This window comes from Triticum aestivum, chromosome 2B (assembly GCF_018294505.1).
Source record: "Triticum aestivum cultivar Chinese Spring chromosome 2B, IWGSC CS RefSeq v2.1, whole genome shotgun sequence".
Taxonomy (NCBI): Eukaryota; Viridiplantae; Streptophyta; class Magnoliopsida; order Poales; family Poaceae; genus Triticum; species Triticum aestivum.
The window spans coordinates 564,463,930-564,485,516 of record NC_057798.1 but is presented as its reverse complement, the minus strand read 5'-3'; the positions used below and the strand labels follow the sequence as shown (position 1 = coordinate 564,485,516).

Sequence of the window (21,587 nt, the reverse complement as noted above, 5' to 3'; positions counted from 1 at the left end):
TTGTGTGGTTGAAGTTTTCAAGGTTTGGGTAAAGATTCGATGGACTATGGAATAAGGAGTGGAAAGAGCCTAAGCTTGGGGATGCCCAAGGCACCCCAAGGTAATATTAAAGGACAAACAAGAGCCTGAGCTTGGGGATGCCCCGGAAGGCATCCCCTCTTTCGTCTTCGTTCATCGGTAACTTTACTTGGAGCTATATTTTTATTCGCCACATGATATGTGTTTTGCTTGGAGCGTAATTTTATTTTACTATTATTTGCTTGCTGTTATTTAGAATAATGTTTTGCATCTATATTTTCAATAAAAATGTCAATGATAGCCTTTACCATGCTTATTTTGCTAGTATACATGTTGTTGTTTCAAAACAGAAAGTTTACCGCTGTTGCAAAAATTCCCTAGAAAACTCAGAGAATGATATAATATTGAAAGCTTTTGCATTATGAGATCTGATAAATCTTATACAGCATAGTATTTTTCTCATAATTTTTGGTGTTAGGGAAGTATGATGAATCTTGCATTCTTTACAGACTATACTGTTTTGGCAGATTGCTGTTATGTTTGCATTGTTTGCATATGTTTGCTTGTTTAATGATTCTATTTTAGTATAGGGGTATTAAATATGCAGAGACATCTAGTATGCAATGTTGAATAATAATTTTAGTGATTTGTTACAATAGAAAATGATAAGGTTTTTGCATTGGTTTATACTAATTTATCTCACGAGTTCTTGTTGAGTTTTGTGTGGATGAAGTTTTTGAGATTTAGGGAAACCGTGATATAAAAGGAATTAAGGAGACACAAAAGCTCAAGCTTGGGGATGCCCAAGGCACCCCCAAGATAATATTTCAAGAAGTCTCAAGCATCTAAGCTTGGGGATGCCCCGTTTGGCATCCCACCTTTGTTCTTCAACAACTATCGGTTAGTATCGGTTGAGCCTAAGTTTTTGCTTCTTGACATGAGTCGTGCTATCCTTGCAATGTCATTTTATTTTGTTTTTCTTGCTGTTTGAATAAAATACCAAGATCTGAAATTCTTAAATGAGAGAGAGTCTTCACATAGTTGCATAATTATTTAACTACTCATTGATCTTCACTTATATCTTGTTGGAGTAGTTTGTCGTTTACTTGTGTGCTTCACTTATATCCTATGAGTAAATGGTTGAATGAGTTGAATGTCATAAATCTGAAATTACATATGTCTCATTTGCTTATCCCATGGGGAGTAATGACTTCACATCTAAGAAGTAGAGGTTGTAAATTTATTGAAGGTTAGCAAGCATTGTATTGGTTATTTGAACAATTCATGAAAGAATATTGAAGGTAGAGAGATTTCACATATAAATATACTATCTTAGACATCTTTTATAATTGTGAGCATTCATTAAGTATGACATGCTAAAGAGTTGATGTTGGACAAGGAAGACAAGGTAATGGGTTATGTTTTCTCACATCTCAGTTAAAGTATATTGTCATGAATCATTCAAACATGTTGAGCTTGCCTTTCCCCCTCATGCTAGCCAAAATTCCTTGCACCAAGTAGAGATACTACTTGTGCTTCCAAATTTCCTTAAACCAGTTTTTGCCATGAGAGTCCACCATACCTACCTATGGATTGAGTAAGATCCTTCAAGTAAGTTGTCATCGGTGCAAGCAATAAAAATTGCTCTCTAAATATGTATGATCTATTAGTGTGAAGAAAATAAGCTTTATACGATCTTGTTATGGAAGCAATAAAAGCGACGGACTGCATAATAAAGGTCCATATACAAGTGGCAATATAAAGTGACGTTCTTTTGCATTAAGATTTTGTGCATCCAACCATAAGAGCGCATGACAACCTCTGCTTCCCTCTGTGAAGGGCCTATCTTTTACTTTATGTCTTTTACTTTATGCAAGAGTCAAGGTGATCTTCACCATTCCCTTTTTCATTTTATCCTTTGGCAAGCACCTCGTGTTAGAAAGATCCTGATATATATATCCAATTGGATGTAAGTTAGCATGAACTATTATTGTTGACATCACCCAAAGGTGAATACGTTGGGAGGCAACACTATAAGCCCCTATCTTTCTCAGTGCGATTAAAACTCCATAACCATAAGGATTGTGTGAGTGTTAGTAATTGTAGAAGACTATATGATAGTTGAGTATGTGGAGTTTGCTAAATCAAAGCTCTGACATAGACCCTTCCTGAAAATTAGATGAATTGTAATTGTTTGATGACTGAGAATGAAGTTTGCTAGTTTTCAAGAAAGTTTATGGTCTATGCTTTAACATGTGAATAGCTTGTTACTTGATCGTGAGAAGTTTTATGAGATGAACTACTGTTATGACATATGAACATGCTAGAAAAGGTGATTGAAATTATCATTGATCAAACTTGTGCACCTTCTAGCATTCACACTTCATAAATTCTTTCTTTTATCATTTACCTACTCGAGACGAGCAGGACTTAAGCTTGGGGATGCTGGTACGTCTCCAACGTATCTATAATTTATGAAGCATTCATGCTATTTTATTATCTATTTTGAATGTTTGTGGGCTTTATTATACACTTTTATATTATTTTTGGGACTAACCTATTAACCAGAGGCCCAGCCCATATTGTTGTTTTCTTGCCTATTTCAGTGTTTTGAAGAAAAGGAATATCAAACGGAGTCCAAATGGAATGAAACCTTCGGGAGCGTTATTTTTGGAACGGATGTGACCTAGGAGACTTGGAGTTGAAGTCAAGGAAGATTCAAGGTGGCCACGAGGGTGGGGGGTGCCCCCCCCCTACTAGGCGTGCCCCCCTGTCTCGTGGGCCCCTCGTGGCTCCCCCGACCGACTTCTTTCGTCTATATATTCCCATATACCCTAAAACCATCGAAGCAGAAGATAGAACAGGAGTTCCGCCGCCGCAAGCCTCTATAGCCACCAAAAACCTCTCGGGAGCCCGTTCCGGCACCCTGCCAGAGGGGGAACCCATCACCGGTGGCCATCTTTATCATCCCGGCGCTCTCCATGACGAGGAGGGAGTAGTTCACTCTCGGGGCTGACGATATGTACCAGAAGCTATGTATTTGATCTCTCTCTCTCTCGTGTTCTCTCTATGGCACGATCTTGATGTATCACGAGCTTTGCTATTATAGTTGGATCTTATGATGTTTCTCCCCCTCTACTCTCTTGTGATGAATTGAGCTTTCCCTCTTGAAGTTATCTTATCGGATTGAGTCTTTAATGATTTGAGAACACTTGATGTATGTCTTGTCGTGCTTATCTGTGGTGATAATGGGATATTCACGTGATCCACTTGATGTATGTTTTGGTGATCAACTTGCGGGTTCCTCCCATGAACCTATGCATAGGGTTTGGCACACGTTTTCGTCTTGACTCTCCGGTAGAAACTTTGGGGCACTCTTTGAAGTACTTTGTGATGGTTGAATAGATGAATCGGAGATTGTGTGATGCATATCGTATAATCATGCCCGCGGATACTTGAGGTGACAATGGAGTATCTAGGTGACATTAGTATTTTGGTTGATTTGTGTCTTAAGGTGTTATTCTAGTATGAACTCTATGATAGATCGAATGGAAAGAATAGCTCTATGTTACTTTACTACAGACTCTTGAATAGATAGATCAAAAAGGATAACTTTGAGGTGGTTTCGTACCCTACCATAATCTCTTCGTTTGTTCTCCAGTATTAGTGTCTTTGGAGTGACTCTTTGTTGCATGTTGAGGGTTAGTTATGTGATCCAATTATGTTATTATTGTTGAGAGAACTTGCACTAGTGAAAGTATGAACCCTATGCCTTGTTTCCTACCATTGCAATACCGTTTACGCTCACTTTTATCATTAGTTACCTTGCTGTTTTTATTATTTCAGATTACAAAAACCTATATCTATCATCCATATTGCACTTGTATCACCATCTCTTCGCCGAACTAGTGCACCTATACAATTTACCATTGTATTGGGTGTGTTGGGGACACAAGAGACTCTTTGTTATTTGGTTGCAGGGTTGTTTGAGAGAGACCATCTTTATCCTACGCCTCCTACGGATTGATAAACCTTAGGTCATCCACTGGAGGGAAATTTGCTACTGTCCTACAAACCTCTGCACTTGGAGGCCCAACAACGTCTACAAGAAGAAGGTTGCGTAGTAGACATCATAGACACGCGAAGAGAATGCCGCGTAGAGGGAAGTGTTCAGATACTTCTCCATCACCAAAAATTATGAAAAATTACCATCGGTCCTATGGCGCATGTGCCCACGTCGTGTAAAAAAATCATGATTTTATCATGCTCCGAGTATTTAATAATATTCATGCCGCATTGTTACCGCTGAACGTCTACTACCGTGTCATCACCGTCTGTGAGGGGGGGCACACCCTGGAGATGCGTGCCGCCTCTTCGGACATGACACCACACCGTACGGCATGTATGAGGGCCCGGTGCGATGCTCCGGTGGCATTGCTACCCACCTAGGGCCCCCGTCCCGCCATGTAGACCTCACGGGCGTGGCTGCCGCCATGTCCCAGAGGGGGGGAACGGACACGCTGGGCTGACACGGAGGGAATCTTTGGGTGGGTTAGGACGGGATGGTGTTGGGCGGTGCAGCTATGGGCTGGGCTACGACAACCAGGTGAAAAGGTCCACCGGTCAGACACAGTCCGATGGAAGTCAAAGAGCTAGATCCGGCGGTCGTCTGTGTGAGGGTTAGACGGGATGGGGTACCGGAGGGGGGGTAGCAATGCCGCCAGGTGTTACGGTGGGCACTCCTACGCTTGTGGAAGCGTGGTGGCACGCTCAGGCACCCGACACGCGGCTCCGGGGTGTGCCCCCCTCACGGGCGTCGTTGCCGCCATGTCTCGGAGGGGGAAACGGCCACCACAGCTTACACACGACAAACTAAAAAATAGTAATGATTGAATTTATAAAAAACACCGGCATCCATCATGGAAAATGGACTATCATGGTGAAACCTTCAGACCCGGGCACCGGGCCGGTAACTGAACGTTTCACCGTAATTCTCCATTTTCTTAACAGAAGTCTAATGAATATCGGAGCTCACATCGTATGGATTAGCCAACTATTTAAACAGATCATGTTGCTTGCCTTTGGGCGAGGTGAGACTATTTTTTACAGTTGCTAAGAGTCACACATATGCCGTAATAAAAAAATAAAAAAAATGCAAAGTATCTATGCTAATGGCTTAGCCGTCGGCATAGATTGACACATGTCATGTCCATCTATGCCGAGGCTCACCTTATCCACAGCCGCGCCACACCCCCTCCACTCATTCTTCCTTCCCCGCACCGTCCCCCCCCCCCCCCCGCCTGCACGTCGACCCGCACTGCGCGGCCGCCTCGATCCACCCAGGCCGCCGTCGTCTCTGCACGGATCAGCCCGCGCCGCCGCTCTATCTGCACGCCCTGGTGGCCGGCCTCCCTTGACACATCCCCCGCCCGGCCAGCTCTCCCTCCCCCGACCTCCGTCCCCGCCCAGACCTCCATCGACCCCGCCTCGGCAGCCACTTCATCCCCGCCCTGACCTCCGCCGACCCCTTCCCAGCCACACCGCCCCCACCTCGGCCACCCTGTTGCTGCCTCGTCCACCCCGTCCCCGACTCGGCCGCCCTCGCTTCTGCCCCGCACGCGGCCGGCCCTTCCCCACGCCAGGCCACCGTCGCGGCGGCCCTCCACCACCTGCTCTGACCGTCGTCCGTGCCTGCCCCTCCCCCCGAGCCGGCCCTCCCCCACGGTGAGCTCCCTCCCTCCCTCTCTATAGATTTTTTTTGTTAATTTTGTTGTTGTTCATAGTTATGTAACTAGATGGATGGATGCATAGTTAGATGATATATGATTTGATGATAGTTACAAATGTGAGAAATGCAAGAAATGCAATTTTTTTTAACAAGAATGCATGGATGGATTGAGCGGATAATGTCGGTGATGGTTCGAGGCTATGTCCCCGAGCATGTCTAGCGAGTGCTTGCCGAGCTAAGCCATTTCTTCCGCATGCTCTGTGCTAAAGAAGTAAGTAAAGATGTGATTGAAAAATTGCATAAGAAGGCACCGGAGTTGATAGTCAAGCTAGAGAATATCTTTCCACCAGGCTTCTTTACTCCGATGACACATCTAATTCTACACCTTGTGAACGAGGTATTGTTGGGGGGCCTGTGCATAATCGCTGGCAGTATGGCCCTGAGAGACAGAACAAGCATCTTCGACAGATATGTGGAAACAAAGCTAAGATTGAAGCTTCCATAGCTGAGGCAGTTATCCTAGAGGAGGTGTCAGACCTCAGGACATCATACTATCCAGACCACATTCCCCATCTGCATAACAAGGTGCCTCGATACAATATAGAAGAGCCCAAGTATCAACCTAGGCTCCATCTATTCAACGCGCAAGGTGGGAGGGCTGGGGCCTCGAAATCTTATAACATGCCACGACAAGAGTGGGAGGACCTCACGTTCTATATCTTGCACAACATCAAGGAAGTGGAGGAAGTGTGGATGAGGTAATACCACTACACCATTCCTTTATGTCTTCCACATCATCATGTTCTATGTTCACTTAGTCCCGGTCTAACACCGCTTTTCTTTTTTTAGAGATATCGTTCAAGAGGAATGGACGGGAATGAATCCTCCTACTGAGGCGGAGGCACTTTCTTCTCCGTCATGGAAACCCTGGACGTAAAAAATTTGTTGCTTGGTTCATGGAGAAAGTAATTTTCCACACTCCCCTATTAAATACCTAGTTCAACATTAATTAGTTAACCAAACTAATGCACGCAAAAACTTCAATTATACTTGTAGGGAAAAGATCCGAACATATCTATGGATGATGAATTGAGATGGGTTTCCATGGGTTTTGACCCTGCCGTCATGACATGTAAAAAGTATGATGTGAATGGGTATCGCTTCCATACAGAGGAGCACCAGAATAGCCGGCTCGATCCCGAAACTATAAATACCGGAGTGTACACCCCCGGTCAAAATTCAGTAGACTACTATAGAAGGGTACAAAATATATACGAGATTAAATTCCGCCAGGGGCGCGAGACCCTAAGTCTGCCTGTGTTCAAATGCCGATGGTTCGATCCGCGGGAGGGGGTAAAACATATGCCTTCCATTGGTTTGGTCGAAGTTAAACCATCAACTGTCTACGCCAGAGCCGATCTCTTCATTGCGTCTACCCAAGCTACACAAGTATATTATCTGCCTTACCCATGCCAGAAAGAGTACCTAAAGGGTTGAGAAGTTGTGTTCAAGGTGTCGCCACATGGTAAGCTACCGAACCCGAATGAAGACGATTACTACAACATTAACCCCATGACATACGAGGGAGTGTTCTATCAAGAGCAACCTGATGATGATGATGCGGTTAGAAATGATGATGGTAGACCATTGGGTGATGATGATGTGGATCCAAACAACGATGATGCACAGAATGATGGTGAGACCATTGTCAATGAAAATGACATACTTATGCTAGAAAAGTTAAATGAAGACGCTGACGAAGAGGAAGAGCCTCCACCTCCGTCAGACAACAAAGATGATATGATTGATAGTGATGATGAGACCGACCGAGAAAGAGGTTACAACCGTGATGATTCGTATGGGTTCTAGCCGATGTACGTTCCAAGTCTTTTTTTGTGAATATGCATTTTTATTAATGTGTTTATTATTCCTTATTATTATGCCTTTTCCTTCATTTCATTAATTTACTAATTGCTTATTCTTTTTTCAATGCAGGTTCGTGGAACATGGGCAAGGGGAAGGCCGACGGCGTGGGTTTCCTATGCAAGGTCGTCAGCCTGCCTAGTCGGAGTAGTCGACCACGTAATCCTCCCCCCGGCTACTTGATGATGACTCCTCACAGGGAGGTCGAGGGAGAGGTGCCCCTAGAGGAGGAGGGGGCGGGGGGAGAGCCCCTAAAGGGCGAGGTGGGGGGAGAGCCACTACATGGGGTCGCGGCCAGAAAGAGCGCACCCTCACCGACTTAGGGGTGTTGTCTTCGAGGCCCTCCTCTAGTGAGGTACCCTCCTCTAGTGAGGTACCCTCTAGCGGGGAGGAGGAAGAGGAGGACGAGGAGGAGGAGGAGGTGGTGGAGGAGGAGGCAGGCGAGGAGGAGGAGGGCGAGGAGGAGGAGGAGAAGGTTGGGAAGGGGGAGGCAGGCGAGGAGGAGGATGGTGGCGGGGATGATTGTGGTGGAGGGGATAATGGTGGTGGCGGGGAGGGGGTTGGCAACAAGGGGTGGCTGCATGGTAACGCAAAGCTACCAAAGCAGATTCCTGCTACTGAGGAACAGAAGTGGCTCATTGAGCCCACGGGGAAAGAGTAAGTGGCACTTTATAATAATTTCATTATTTTGCTTGTCACATGTTCATTCCGGTTGTTATTTATTTTGCTTGTCACTTGCTAATTGTTCATTCTTTTGCAGCAACTGGATATATTCTAAAGGGGTTCGTATTCCTAATGGCCTCATCACCGTCTTGCCGAAGTTACACTGGCCGGGGTTGTACTGCCCGGATCCAGTCAGGCACTCGGACCATCGGGTTTTGGCCACGAGCTGGGACCACTGGGAAGTGGCTCTCCAAGCGGACCATGGTACCCATGCAAATGTCGTGATCACTACTTTCTGGGCGAGTTCTCTTCAGAAGCACAAGTCTATTCTAGTTTCATGAATGATTTAACTCATGGCTTCTTCCATTCTTATTTCATGCATGATTGTAGAAATTCTATCGAGTTCTTCCGGAGCACAAGGCCAGAGCGGACAAGATCGTGTTGCGCCAATGCAAGAAGAAGGCCCACCAGATGCAGTACAAGGTGCGCTATGTGGCCATCTTGACATACCATCACGATGCTCTTGGTGTGAAGATGACCAAGGAAGAAGCGCGGAGGATGGGCATTACCTTGGAGAGGCACGAGTACTTGGCGGTAAGTATAAAAGATTTTTCATTATGCTTTCATTATGCTTTCATTACCTTGTGGTACATTTCACCGTTTCGTGTTGACATGCCATTATGCTTTCATTATATAGGTGTGTCCAAATTGGTGTTATGGAAAAGACGAGTCCTGGGCGGCATTGGTGGATCTTTGGTGTGATGAGGCTGGAGCCTGGGCGGCTACGAGAATCGAAAACAAGGCTAACCGAGGGAAGGAGGGAGTACATGCTCAGGGAAACCGAAACCACTTTCTCCACAAGGCACTTAATGTATGACTAACCCCATTAAACATTCTTATTCTTCTATTTACCATCACTTTCTTATGTATGACTAACCTATGTTTGGTGGTGCAGGAGGAGAAACTGAAGCGGCCGCTCTCACACATGGAGGCGTGGGAGATCGCCCATACGCGGAAGGACTCCAAGCCTGGCGAGCCCAATTACTATGGCAAGAAGACCGCACAGAGGAAGAAGGCCTACTCTGATGGGTATCTGAAGTAACATCCTGACACACCTGACCCCATTGCGGCGGATCTGGACGATAGAGTGGTGGTGGGCATGGGGCCCAAGGAGCACGGTCGGGAGGCGGTTCTCGATGCTGTGATCACTCCTATTATCTCGTACACACAGCTCCGTCGGATCGACCCGAGCCTGAGCCAGCGCACGAGCACGCCAATGACCAGTGCACCGTCACAATCCCTCTTTCAGGAGCGACAATCTGTAAGTATTTTCCCTCTTATCTTCATTGCTCACTTTATTTTCCGCATTTAGTAGTTTTATGAGTTCCATCATGTCATACCATAGGCCTACCTGGAGTACACACGCCAGGAGACCATGGCGTGGCACGAGAGCCTTTATGCGTACCATCAGTAGAGGGATCACTAGATGCAACACGCTTTTTAGGAAATGGCGGCCGGCAGGTGTCCTCAATGGCCAGCAGCAGAGGGTCCTCCAGCACAACCAACGCTGCTGACCTTTGAGGAGTTTGGGTACAGAACGTTGGCCCCTCGCCGGTTAGTTCATCCCCAATCTATTCACCCAAAGCATATCATGCCTTTCAACACAGTCATATATCCCGTTAATATGTCTTTTCAACATCTAGGGAACCGGTGGATCAACCATTGGTGGTGGACTTCGCAGTACTCCCGAGTCACGGAGCCCGACCACTCCGATCCACGGAGGCGGAGGCGAAGGTGGAGGCGGTCTTGGCGGTAGCGCTGCCGCTAGCAGTGACGACCTGGGCTTCGACCGTCTTGGCGGTGACGACCACCGCGGTGCCCGACGTCCTGGCGCTTAAGCCTTTGGGTCACATTATGGCGGTCTTGGTGCTGATGATACTTATATGCTTGTGATGTTTCTTATTGTTGTTTGTGAGATTTTTATATGCTTGGTGGTGATGATACTTATATGTTTATGCTTTGGGATGCTTCTTATGATGTGTGATGATGAATTTGTTGTGTGATGCTGCTCCTTATTGTTATGTGATGCTGCTTCTTATGATATATATGTTGTATATATTCAAATGAATTGAGCTGGAAAAAAACAGAAAAAAGAAAAAAAAAACAGACACAAACTATGACGACGGCTAGGCCGTCGGCATAGAGCTGGCGTGAGCTCCCAGTGGCTGACATGTGGGCATCTATGCTGACGACTTAGCTGCCGGCATAGTTCTAGACTAAGCCGACGGCTAGGCCGTCGGCATAGATGCCCACGTGTCAGCCACTGGAAGCTCCTGGGGCAGGGCTATGCCGATGGCCTAGGCGTTGGCGTAGCTTCCAACTAAGCCGACGGCCAGGCCGTTGGCATAGCCCTGCCCCAGGAGTGACGGCTGCTCGCCACGTGGCATGTCTATGCCGACGGCCGGCCGTCGGCATAGACATGCCACGTGGCGAGCAGCCGTTGGTCAGCACTTGACGGCGGCCGCCGTTAGGCGACAACGTTGCCGACGGCCAGGGCCGTCGGCATAGATGTACGGACACCGTCGGGATAGGGCCTATGCCGACGGCCTCCCTGACTGCGCCGACGAATATGTTGCCGACCTATAAGCTTTTTGTTACATTATTATGGGTGTCCCAATCAAGAGCTTGCACCATGCAGGTTGCGCCGCCTGAGAGCCTAAAACGAATCGGATCGGCCGGAGCGGGGGGCGAAGGGGCAGGTCTTCGCGTAGCCGACAAGATCCTGGTGGCTGGTGGTGATTTAGGAGGTCCCCCGCGCGCGTGCCTCATTTCGTGCTGCCGTTTGTGTCACTGATGAATCAGCCAACGCCCAACTAGCTCGTTTTTATTATTGATTTTGAAGCAGCATGCAGACCCCTTGATTTTTGTTGGTGCCTTGTCCACATGCAACGCACCCTCGAGGAGCGGTTTGTGGGGCTCCTGTTAACTTTTGCCCTGCACTGCACAAGCATAGGGTAGGCCATGTGTGATCTTGAACGATTTTCCAGTGATTAGGATGGCTAGCAAGGAGTGTTTTTTAACCTTGCGCGGCGCACACTGATTTAACTTTGTTTCACCCTCCCTTAGAAGTATCAAACCTACTGAATTTGGGACTGGGACCAGTTTATGTGGCGTTGTTTCCTCTCTGCAAGATGTAAATAATACACATCCCAACAAAAAGGTATCCCATAGCTATACATTGTAGGATAAGAAGAGGAGCTATGTATATATGCCAGGAGACCTTCGAGCTAGTGGATAGTGTCTGAAATTATGTTGTTGGACGTCCATGGTCTCAATTCTTTTTTAAGCTTTTTTAATATGCTCACTTTTACATCCTCCGCCCCAAAATTCTTGTCTTAGATTTGTCTAAATACGAATGTATCAAGTCACGTTTTAGTATTAGATACATCCGTATCTAGACTAATCTAAGACAAAAAAATTGAAACAGAAGGAGTATCTCCTAAGAGCATCTCTAACTGATTCCTTACAATTTAAAGGAAGATAATTTAAAAAGTTAAAGGGTGGTAGTTTCCAATAGATGCCTTTAACTCCTTAAAAAAATTGCTCAATTCTTTTGGCCTTGCTACATGCATTTCAAACAATTGCACGATTGTTTCAGCAATCATCTGACTGATTCAAATTCAGCATGCACAACAAATTAACCATGAACATGCATATAGTTGCACGGATTGAGAATTCAAATTGAAACATGCATATAATTCATCCAAAAAGCACAACATCGATTAAGTTTGATCGAAAACCATGGCATAGCATGTCTTGTGTCAATCCAGCCCAATCAAAGCCATGTGACACGAACTCAAACACTATGAGAAAAAGGGTTTCCCCCCGCTTTGTATTCCAAAGCAACCATCTGAATAAATTTCTTTGAAGGCAGACCCATCCCACTTGCAATTGTATTGAAATCCTGAAGTCTTGAAGGATAAGAGTCAATAAACTTCAGCAACTCTCGTATCATGTCAATAGCTTCATGGATTATCTTCATTCCATCCTGAACCAAGATATTGAGAATGTGTGCACAACACCTCACATGCAAATGTTGACCTTCAAGGAGTAGCTCATGTTTGTGATATTTTATTAACTCATCACATGCATTAGTATTATTGCTGGCATTATCTAGTGTCAAAGTGAACAGCTTGCCCCTTATGCCCCATTCTGTTAGGCAACCAACAAGTTCCTCTTCTATCGCATAGCCCGTGTGAGGATACTTCACCTCTGCGAAACTTATGATCTTCTTCTTGTAGATGAATTCTGCATTGATATAGTGGGCGGTGATTGACATGTAGCCCAAGCTCTGTGATGAAGTCCACATATCAGATGTTAAGCAAATGCGGGAATCCAAATTTTGTAACTCAACTTCGATATCTTTCTTCATTCCCTTGTACATCTTCACTGCATCATCGCGAATCGTGTGACGACCCATGACTTGAAATGTTGGCTGCATTGAGTCAATCCATGGCTGAAGGTATGGATCTTCAAACTTAAGAAAGGGGATCTCAGCATGGATGCAAAACTTAACCATGAGATCACGGCAAACTTTTTGATCAAACACAAACGGGCCTTCAGAAGTTTTTTTTTTCATAGTCAACAGAAAACTCTTCCTACAACCATCCTCAATTGATTTGCAAGACTCTGCAATATGGGTTCTCAAACTCGTAGTCCCAAACTTGGTGTGAAGTTGTGTCCCACAATATTTGCACACAGCCTTGAGATCACCATGTATGCGAACCAGATCTTGTTCATAATGCTCCCACACCTTGGACCTTCTAACACGTGGTACTTGACTCATATCCTCATCCATGGAATCGGCACTCTCGGAAACCTCTGAGGTAGACATGCCTCAAATTTCAGAGCACACTGCATGTGAAAATACATATGGACGATTACTGTTAGAAAATGCTAGAATAGTTTCTATAACTCATATGGAAAATACATATGGAGATAGTATGTTGTTAGGTGATATTACAGTCATGGAACTAAAAGTGTAGCATTCAAACAATCAACAGTACAGTTTGCCAAGGATGTCCAGAAATATGTCATTGTTAATGTAAATGATCTTGAAACAACAAATGATCTTGAAGCTATTTCTTCACTATTACAGGAATTTGCAAAGGATGTCCAGTAGATTGTAAAATTCATGCGTTTAGTGCCATACTAACATGTTAATTACAGTAACTCCAAATCCTAATCAAGCAGAATTGAGCAACTAATAGCAATTCTCTGTTCTTGAAACAGCAATCCATGAACATTAACCAAATGCCTGCTACTTGTGTTGTTCACGAACAGCAACCCATGTACCTTAGTTTGTAATTTACAAAGTGGTCTACTGCACTGAATAATCAAGATACCACCGACATCTACTTCAGATTGACTTCCAAAGAACTGGAATTTCTGGAGTAAATTGAGAGACGAAGGGAGGGGGAGGGGGATCTGGAGGAAGTGACCTCGAGGAGGCGCTCGCAGGATCGTTGTAGTCTTGTTGAGGAGTGGGATGGCGCGGCGCAGAACTTGACTCGTGGAAGCCGGTGTGGCAAAGAACCCGGCGTGCGGCAGCCGGATGATGCCCGGCGCGGCGGCGCCGCCGACGAGGACGTCGAGGAGGGGGCGAAGAAGGCGAGCAGTAGGAGGACGGGGGCACTGATCTATGAGATGAGGGGAGGGGGAGGGGGAAAGGGCGTAGGCCGGCGGTGAAGGGCAACAACAACGGTGGAGGGCGGCCGGCGGCGGTGGAGGGATCAGGGTCGGGAATGGGTAGGTCAGGTCGACCCCTCGATGGGGCTTTCTCTTTTTTTGTTTTCTGAGTTGCGCTCCGGGGCGAGGAACCGGGCCGGAACCCATAGTTTCCAGCGGTTAGGCCCAAACTCTTTAAGCCCGTAACCAATTATACCCAAACTGGTTTTCCTATATACCCAAACCAAACTTGAACCAAAAAAAGCTCAATCCAATAAAACCTCAACCAATTAAGCCTAAAGAAAAAACCAACCCTTTTTAACCAGTTTTTTAAAAACTGTTCTCAGATTTACATCCGATAGACCAAAGACATGTGACACAAACTCAACCATCCGTCCAGCGCCTCCAGCTCAATCAAAGCCATGTGACACGAACTCAAACACTATCATCACCAAGAAAATCGTGACCACCTCCAAGTCCACCACCATTACACGACCACCACCACGTGCAAGAGCAAGGGCGGGGCTCACCGAACAGGGTCAGCATTGGCTGACGCGGCCCTGTGCATAGCGCAAGAGGAACCCGAGTGGCTCCTCCGCGAGCGCCAGACGGCCGCCGGTCAGGGCTGTCCCGCCCCGCGTCCTTCCATTGCGGGAAGGACCACTCCGCCGCCGCCGATGTAGGTGCGGCGGCCAGCCCGATCAGGCACATAACGTCATCATCTGCTATAAGTTAGTTTAGTTTTTTTTAGAACGGCCGAAGTATTGTCCGGTTTATGTAAATTATATCAACTTTATGTCTGTTTGCATGAATTTTATCGTGTTTGCATTATATTTCTCTGTATGGCTTTAAAAAATTGAGGGCACCAGTCTAGGCGAGTATGTCATTTTGGAGGCGACGTTGGAGATGCCCTAAGAGCATCTACAGTCGTACCTCTCAAAGCCGCCTCATACGCCATGACGGGCTGCTCGGTCACTGTCCGGTATACCTGACCAAACCTTGGGCCTGGCCGGGCCTAGCCAAGCCCGAGGCAAAAAACCCAGGCCCGGGCCCGGCCATTGGGCTTGGTTTTAAGAGCCGAGCCTGACCCGAACATGTAAAAGCCTGATGGGCCTTGGGCCACGGGCCGGGCCCGTTCAGGAAATTGCAAAATCGACGGGCCCGGGCCCGACCCGGGCCGGCCATCGGGCTCAAAATCTAGGCCCGAGCCCGACCCGGGAGCAGCGTCGGGCTGGGCCGGGTCGGGCTTTTTCGGGCCAGGTCGGGTCGGGTTGGCCAGGTCAGGCCGGGCTTCCCATGGCTAGGACTACTGCCGGTCACGTTTTTCGACCTAGACGGACGCCTCAAATGGGTCTCAAACCCCGGACTGACCGGCACCCCCCATATCCAGCCTAAATATGGGGCGGATATGGGGTGGCCCGGGCGCATCCGCCTGACAAGCCCGGCCGACCACTGACCCCATGGATGTCTCACGAAAAACCCCATCCGCCTCGTCGGTCCGAAACCCTAGCTCACTCACTCTTCTCTCTCGCTCCGTCCTCTCCTCTCCTCTCACCGATTCCGATCGAGTCTGGCGCAAGGTCATGCTCTGGCAGCTGCTCCGACGACGAGGTGGATCCGAAGTATGAGCTTGCCCTCCGCATCGCCTTGGAGTGTTCCAAGGTGGACACTGGGGGCAGCTCCGGATCTGCAGCCCCGCCGTAGCCGCCGCTTCCCCGTCGGCGCATCTCAAACGCCGGCACTGGCCCCTCCCGGCCCATGGGCAGCTCCGACAGGCGGCCAATGCAAATCGGCGCCTCCCCCATGCCGTCCCATCGCCCCGCCGGCTGATGCTTCCACATGCCGTCCCCTCACCGCGCCGGCTGCTGCTCCCCCTCGTGGGCAGCGGTGGGTACTTGTGCTCATCCCATCTGCCCGGACGCGCATGCCGGAGCTGGAGGCGTGCGCCGCTCGCCGCGAGAGGCAGCAAGGAAGGGAGAGGAAGGTTGTGGAGAGCTCTGTCCGCCACCGGCGTGAGTTACCAACGGAGCCCGATGAGGACCAGCGGCTCCTCGCGTGGGTCTACCGCTAGTCGCTTACGACGACGGAGACGGACGCTCGGCGGCTCCGCCAGAAGAACGCCAAGGCTCTCCGGCTTGCCCTCGAGCAGTCCGAGCGGGAGGCGTTGGAGAAGGCGAAGGAGGCAGTTCGGCTGGCCCAGCTCAGGCAGCAGCAGGACCGGGCCGTCCAGCGCCTCAAGGGCCTCGTCATCGTCGACTCCTCCTCCAACGACGGCGGCTCCTCTTCCAACGAATCAGACGCTCCTCCACCAGCCGACGACGGGTACAGCTACGCCGATGGCCAGAAGGGGAAAGGGCCGGCCCGGAAGTGGTGAAGTTGATTTTAATTTCAAGTTTCAAGCCGGATCCTCTCTCTCCTCCCTCCCTCCCGCGACGCTCCCGCGGGCGTCCGGGGGGCAACCCTAGCGCCGCCGCCGCCACCCTCCCCTTCTCTCTCTCCTCCCTCGCCGCCGCCAAGGGGCACGAGCGGGCGAAGCCCGGTCGTCGCCGGCGGCGGCGGGGCCATCTCGTCTCCTTGCGCGGGGGGGGGGGGGTGCGGCGCGGGCCGGATCTCGCCGGTGGGGATGCTGCGCTCATGCCGGGCGTAGCGGTGCGGCGGCGCTCTGGAGTAGGCCAGCGACGGCGGCGTGGCGTCGGGCGACAGGCGGCATGGTGGTGGTGCAGGCCGGCGGGTGGTGGCGGCGGCGGCTGCTTCGCAGCAGCGCCTCGGCGCCTCGTCTGGCGCTGCGGGTCGCGGGCGACCGGGTCGCGGGCGGCCCTTCTCGCCGTGGATCTCAGGTGGCGGGGCGGCGCGGCAGCGGTGGAGGTGGGCGGCCCTTGTCCAGCCGGGCCCCTGCGGCTGGACGGCGGCGCTCGGCGCGGGAAGGCCTCCCCGGTGGCCTCTCATGGATGCAGCTCGGCGGTTCCGTGCGCCCTCCTCCTCGGCAGCGGGCGGTGGCCGGCGCTCTCTTGCGGATCTGGGCATTCGGCCTCGGGGGCTCCTCCTCCTCCTCCCCCTTCCCCCGGCCATCTGGGCTCGGTTCCCCTTGAGGCTGTGGTCGCCGGCGGTTCTGAGGTGGTTGGGCTCATGGATCTTGTCCAAGACGTGACCTTTGGGGCTTCTCGGGGTGGTCCGGTGGCGGGGCGGCGGCCCTGGCGGTGGGAGTCGCGTCGGTCGTAGGCGGACTGCGCGACTCGGATGCGGGCGTGCAACCACGGCCGCTTGGGTGGCATGGTTGCAGGTGGTTGGCCGACCGGGGATGCAGCGGAAGGGTGGAGCACTGGGGTTCATCACTTACCTGTCCGTACACGGGTCGACGGTGGCGGCGTCCGCGGATGTCGTGTTCCTCCCTGTAGGCTCCGTCGTGGTGCTCTCACTCCTCCCGTCGTGTTCCGGGTGAAAACCTGATCTTTGGATTGGACGATGGCGACGGTCCGTGGTCGTGCCCTTCTTGGAGGCATCGTCTTGGAACCCTCGGTCCGGCGTGGTCCGTTGCACTTCTTCCCGGACGATCTCTCATCTTGTGGTAGTCGTTGAAGTTGTGTGTCGGTGCCCGGCATTCTTGTTTCTTGCCTTGGGTTGTGTGGGGTGCGTTTGTATCGGTTACTTGGATGTAAGTGTTGGTGCTTTATTTATAAAGCGGGGGGAAACCCTTTTTCGGTAATTTCAAGTTTTAGATGCAGTATATAGTTGTGTGTCGTTTGTGTGAACTTTGGTGGATCTTTTGAAGAACTATTGTGCAATTTCTATGTCCGAAGCTGATCTACGTAGTTTGATCGACGTTGTATGCTATAGTATGGATATAAGGGTTCAGATATGCGAGACATGGATGTAAACGACGCGATTTGAGGCATGCCCAGTCAAGCGTTTGAGGGGCCGGATTTGCAACGTCGAGCTGTAGATGCTCTAATAAATCCGCAAAGCAAAGCAAAATGGGTCCATGCACTGACTGGAGCGGAGGTACTGACGATCACTCGGCTGGAAAGCAAGCTAGGCCGGAGTCAAGTCATTGCGAGGGAGGGAGCGAGCGAGTACGTAGAACCTCGCGTCCCCTTCGCCTCGGCCGGTGGTCATGGGACTCGCGGGCTACTTGCACTACGACACTTGTGGCGCTCCCGGGCGTAGCTGCTTGGGATGGTGTGGGAAATGGAGAAGAAAGCTGGATCCGGATCTTCGCTCCATTGAATCTGCTCTGCTCGTCCCTACCTCAGTCGTTGATGTCAGGTAATAGGTCACAAGGATTTTGTTGGAGCTAGGATGCTTCGTTGCTTTCATTTGGTTTGTTATACTACATTCGTCTCGATGTATAAGTCATTCGTGTAGTTCTAGATTGATGATTTAACTACGTAAATATGTATTATATGTGAGAAAAAAATATAAAACTACATCTGTGTAGATATCTAGTGATATACTTTTTATGACATGACACATATTTAATTCCTTCAATCGATGATCTAGAACTACGCAAATGATTTATACACCGAGACTGAGGGAGTAAACAAAATCATCGAGGGGAAGCTCATTTCAGAATCATCAAGTCGCTGTTTTTTCCTTGCAAATAAAAAAAGTCACTGTTTGTGCTGATTTCTAAAGCAGAGTGACCCGTGTCCCACTGTATGACACCACAGAGCCCTGGCCCTTTTGTTTAGGGTTGCGTTTTTTTAGTGGTGCAGCGACAAGGATGGATCGAACAACAGGAAACCAAGCTTAATATGATGGGCCTATATCGCTTGTGTAATGTCCGTCCATAGGCTATTTTGTTGAGGTGTTCATATTCAATCCGGGTTGGCACAAAGAAAGACGAATTATGCGCTATTAATAAAGGTTGCACGTCAAATAAAATTTAAAAAATAATTAACATGTAAAATGACATCATTTTCAGATTCTACATATTTTTCTAATTAAATTTCATATGTGACTAATTTCTATATAGTTGGCCAATGAAAATGTCAGCGCCTTGTGGGAATAAGTTGGTCGACACCGCATCTTAACACTTCCGCAACACGTTAAGCCACAATGCAGTACGATCGAAAAATATCCACAACAGATCAAGTGGGATGCGTTAAGTCACAAAGCAGTACACGATCGAAAATTATCTAGACAGTAGTTGATGGAAACCATACTCTGACCTTCTTGAACTCAGAGTTGGCCGTTGACATCGATGCATCCATCCACTGTGATCCAGATGTGTAGAACTTAACCTTCTGGTGCAACTTCTGTAAGGCACATAATTTTCTCCTATCATTTCTTCCATTACCATTACCTTTTCCTTTTGAGAAGTACTCCATCCGTAAAAAAATGTAAGAACCTTTAGATCAGTATGGGGCATGATACTCACAACTCTCAAGCGATTAAGAAACAGCATGACGACAAAATTCCAACTAAAAGGGGCTCTTCCTCCTACTTTGGAATACAAAAAAAAAAAATCAATGGCCGAACTACAAATACGAAAAGAAGGACCAATCAATCAGCTCGTGCGTCGACCACTCGACCTGGCCGGCGATATACTAAATCCAGAAAGCAAAACAAATCAGCCCACATATGCAACGACTGACTGGAGTGGACGCACTGAAGATCACGCGGGAAGCAGGCTGGGCCGGAGTCAAGTCATGGCGAGTGGTAGTACGTAGAGAAAAGCTTCCATCCATGCCACCCAACCAATGCACGCGTGATCCCCTTTGCCTCGGCCGGTGACAATGTGACTCGCAGCGAGCTCGCACTGTGACACCTGTGGCGCTCCCCGGCGTTGCCGCTTGTGATGGAGTGGGAAGGTAGAAGAAAGCTGGATCTTCAGCGGTTTGGCCGATCTTCGCTCCATTTGCAGGAATCTTCTCTGCTCGTTCCTAGAATCCTAGTATACCTCGGTTGTTGGTCACAATTTTTTTTTTGGTGGAGCTCGGATGCTTCGTTAATACTTTGCTTTGGTTTGTTATTGGCACATCATCTCTTTTTGAGGGACTGAAGCTCGTCTTCGAACCATCAAGTCATTGCCTATGCTGATTTATAAAAGCAGAGCGACGCGTGTCCCTATGTCAGATTAAGACGCCACGTGGCCCTCGGTCTTCCTTTTTTAAGGTTTGAAATGACAGTGATTGGTCCGACTAAAGGAAATCAAACTTTTAGTAGGATGGGCCTATATGGTACTCGCTTGCTGTGGCAATGTCATATAGGCCGGGTCGAAGGCCTTTAGAGCGAAGGTACACTTCACAACGCCGACAGCATGTTCTTATTTCGACACATTACCTATAGTGATGACTGACATGTATTTTCAATAGAAAAGTATCATGTTCTAGAAAAAAGACCTGAATATCATCGTCTTCCCGCAAAAGAGAAACAACACTATAGTCACCTAAACCAAAACAAAATAAAGTAATACCATTATTTTTTTAACAAAAAAGTAATACCTATGTCTACGGCGATATTATCCTTGTTAATACTAGTAAGTATGTTGTTGCTTTTATTTACTGTACAAATGCATGCTTCTATTTTGGTTAACTTGCATATTCTCTCAAGTTTCCCGGAAAAAAATATTTGCTTGCAAAAAAAACGAACCTACCGAATAAGCAAGAGATGATTCAATTACAGGTCTAAGCACTGTTATCTTAATAACGGGGATGTAGCTCAAATGGTAGAGCGCCCGCTTTGCATGCGGGAGGCACGGGGTTCGATCCCCCGCATCTCCAGATTTTTTTTTACTTCGTGTGGTTCTTCTAACAGAATAACGGGATCGATCGACATTGGATGCACTTGTTTCAGCTTGAGTCAAAGTCATGTTTCTCGCTCGCCGTTTCTCTTCCACGCCTCTCATAATCCTTTCAGCAAAACTGAGAAATATCGCAAGAGGGGAAGGGAAATAAAGGTCAGAATTCCCAGGCGGATTTTGGCCTTTTTCGCTTTCTCTGGATCCAAAACTGCCTGCCACGCAAAATCTTTGCCCGCGCCCCAAAGAGATGATGATTCTCCTGTCGCCACCCTTTGAGCGCGATGTGAACGATCGAGCTCATCCAAGGATGGACGACGTTACTGCACGTCTCTGAACCATCTGCACACTGCACTGTCATTTCCTTGCAGAGAGAAATGGCCGTTCGGAACAAAACTTATAGTGTTCCCGTGACAACGAAAACTAGGCTGGTAGTGGCTCCTATTCTTCCAAGGCTCCAGGTTCCATCGTTTTCTTCAGACAAATCCTCTGCTAATGATAGCGCTTCTGAACGCATTGACAGATGCTCTGCTTCTGCTTCTTCTTGTAGCCTTCTTTACTGCCTCTTCATGTCATTTCTTTCGTCAGACAACCTTTGTTCATGTCATAATTCTGGATTCTTCAGCCTAGACCTGTTCATGTCATAATTAAGGTTGAAATCCGGGACTACGATTCGGGGCCAGTTCCTGTTACGTGCTCCTTTCGTGAAGGTAAATACGTAACGTTTTCGGCCAGAACAGCACTGTGCGCAGGTCAGCGTGTTCTCTGAATTTTCACCAGCATCTTCTC

General features: G+C 48.4%; 1 non-coding gene across 1 annotated transcript; it reads left to right on the top strand.

The window, feature by feature from the left end:
- Positions 1-20,708: 20,708 nt before the first annotated feature.
- On the top strand, positions 20,709-20,781 carry TRNAA-UGC (transfer RNA alanine (anticodon UGC)). The gene has a single exon. It is a non-coding gene; the product is annotated as a tRNA-Ala (tRNA).
- Positions 20,782-21,587: the final 806 nt, after the last annotated feature.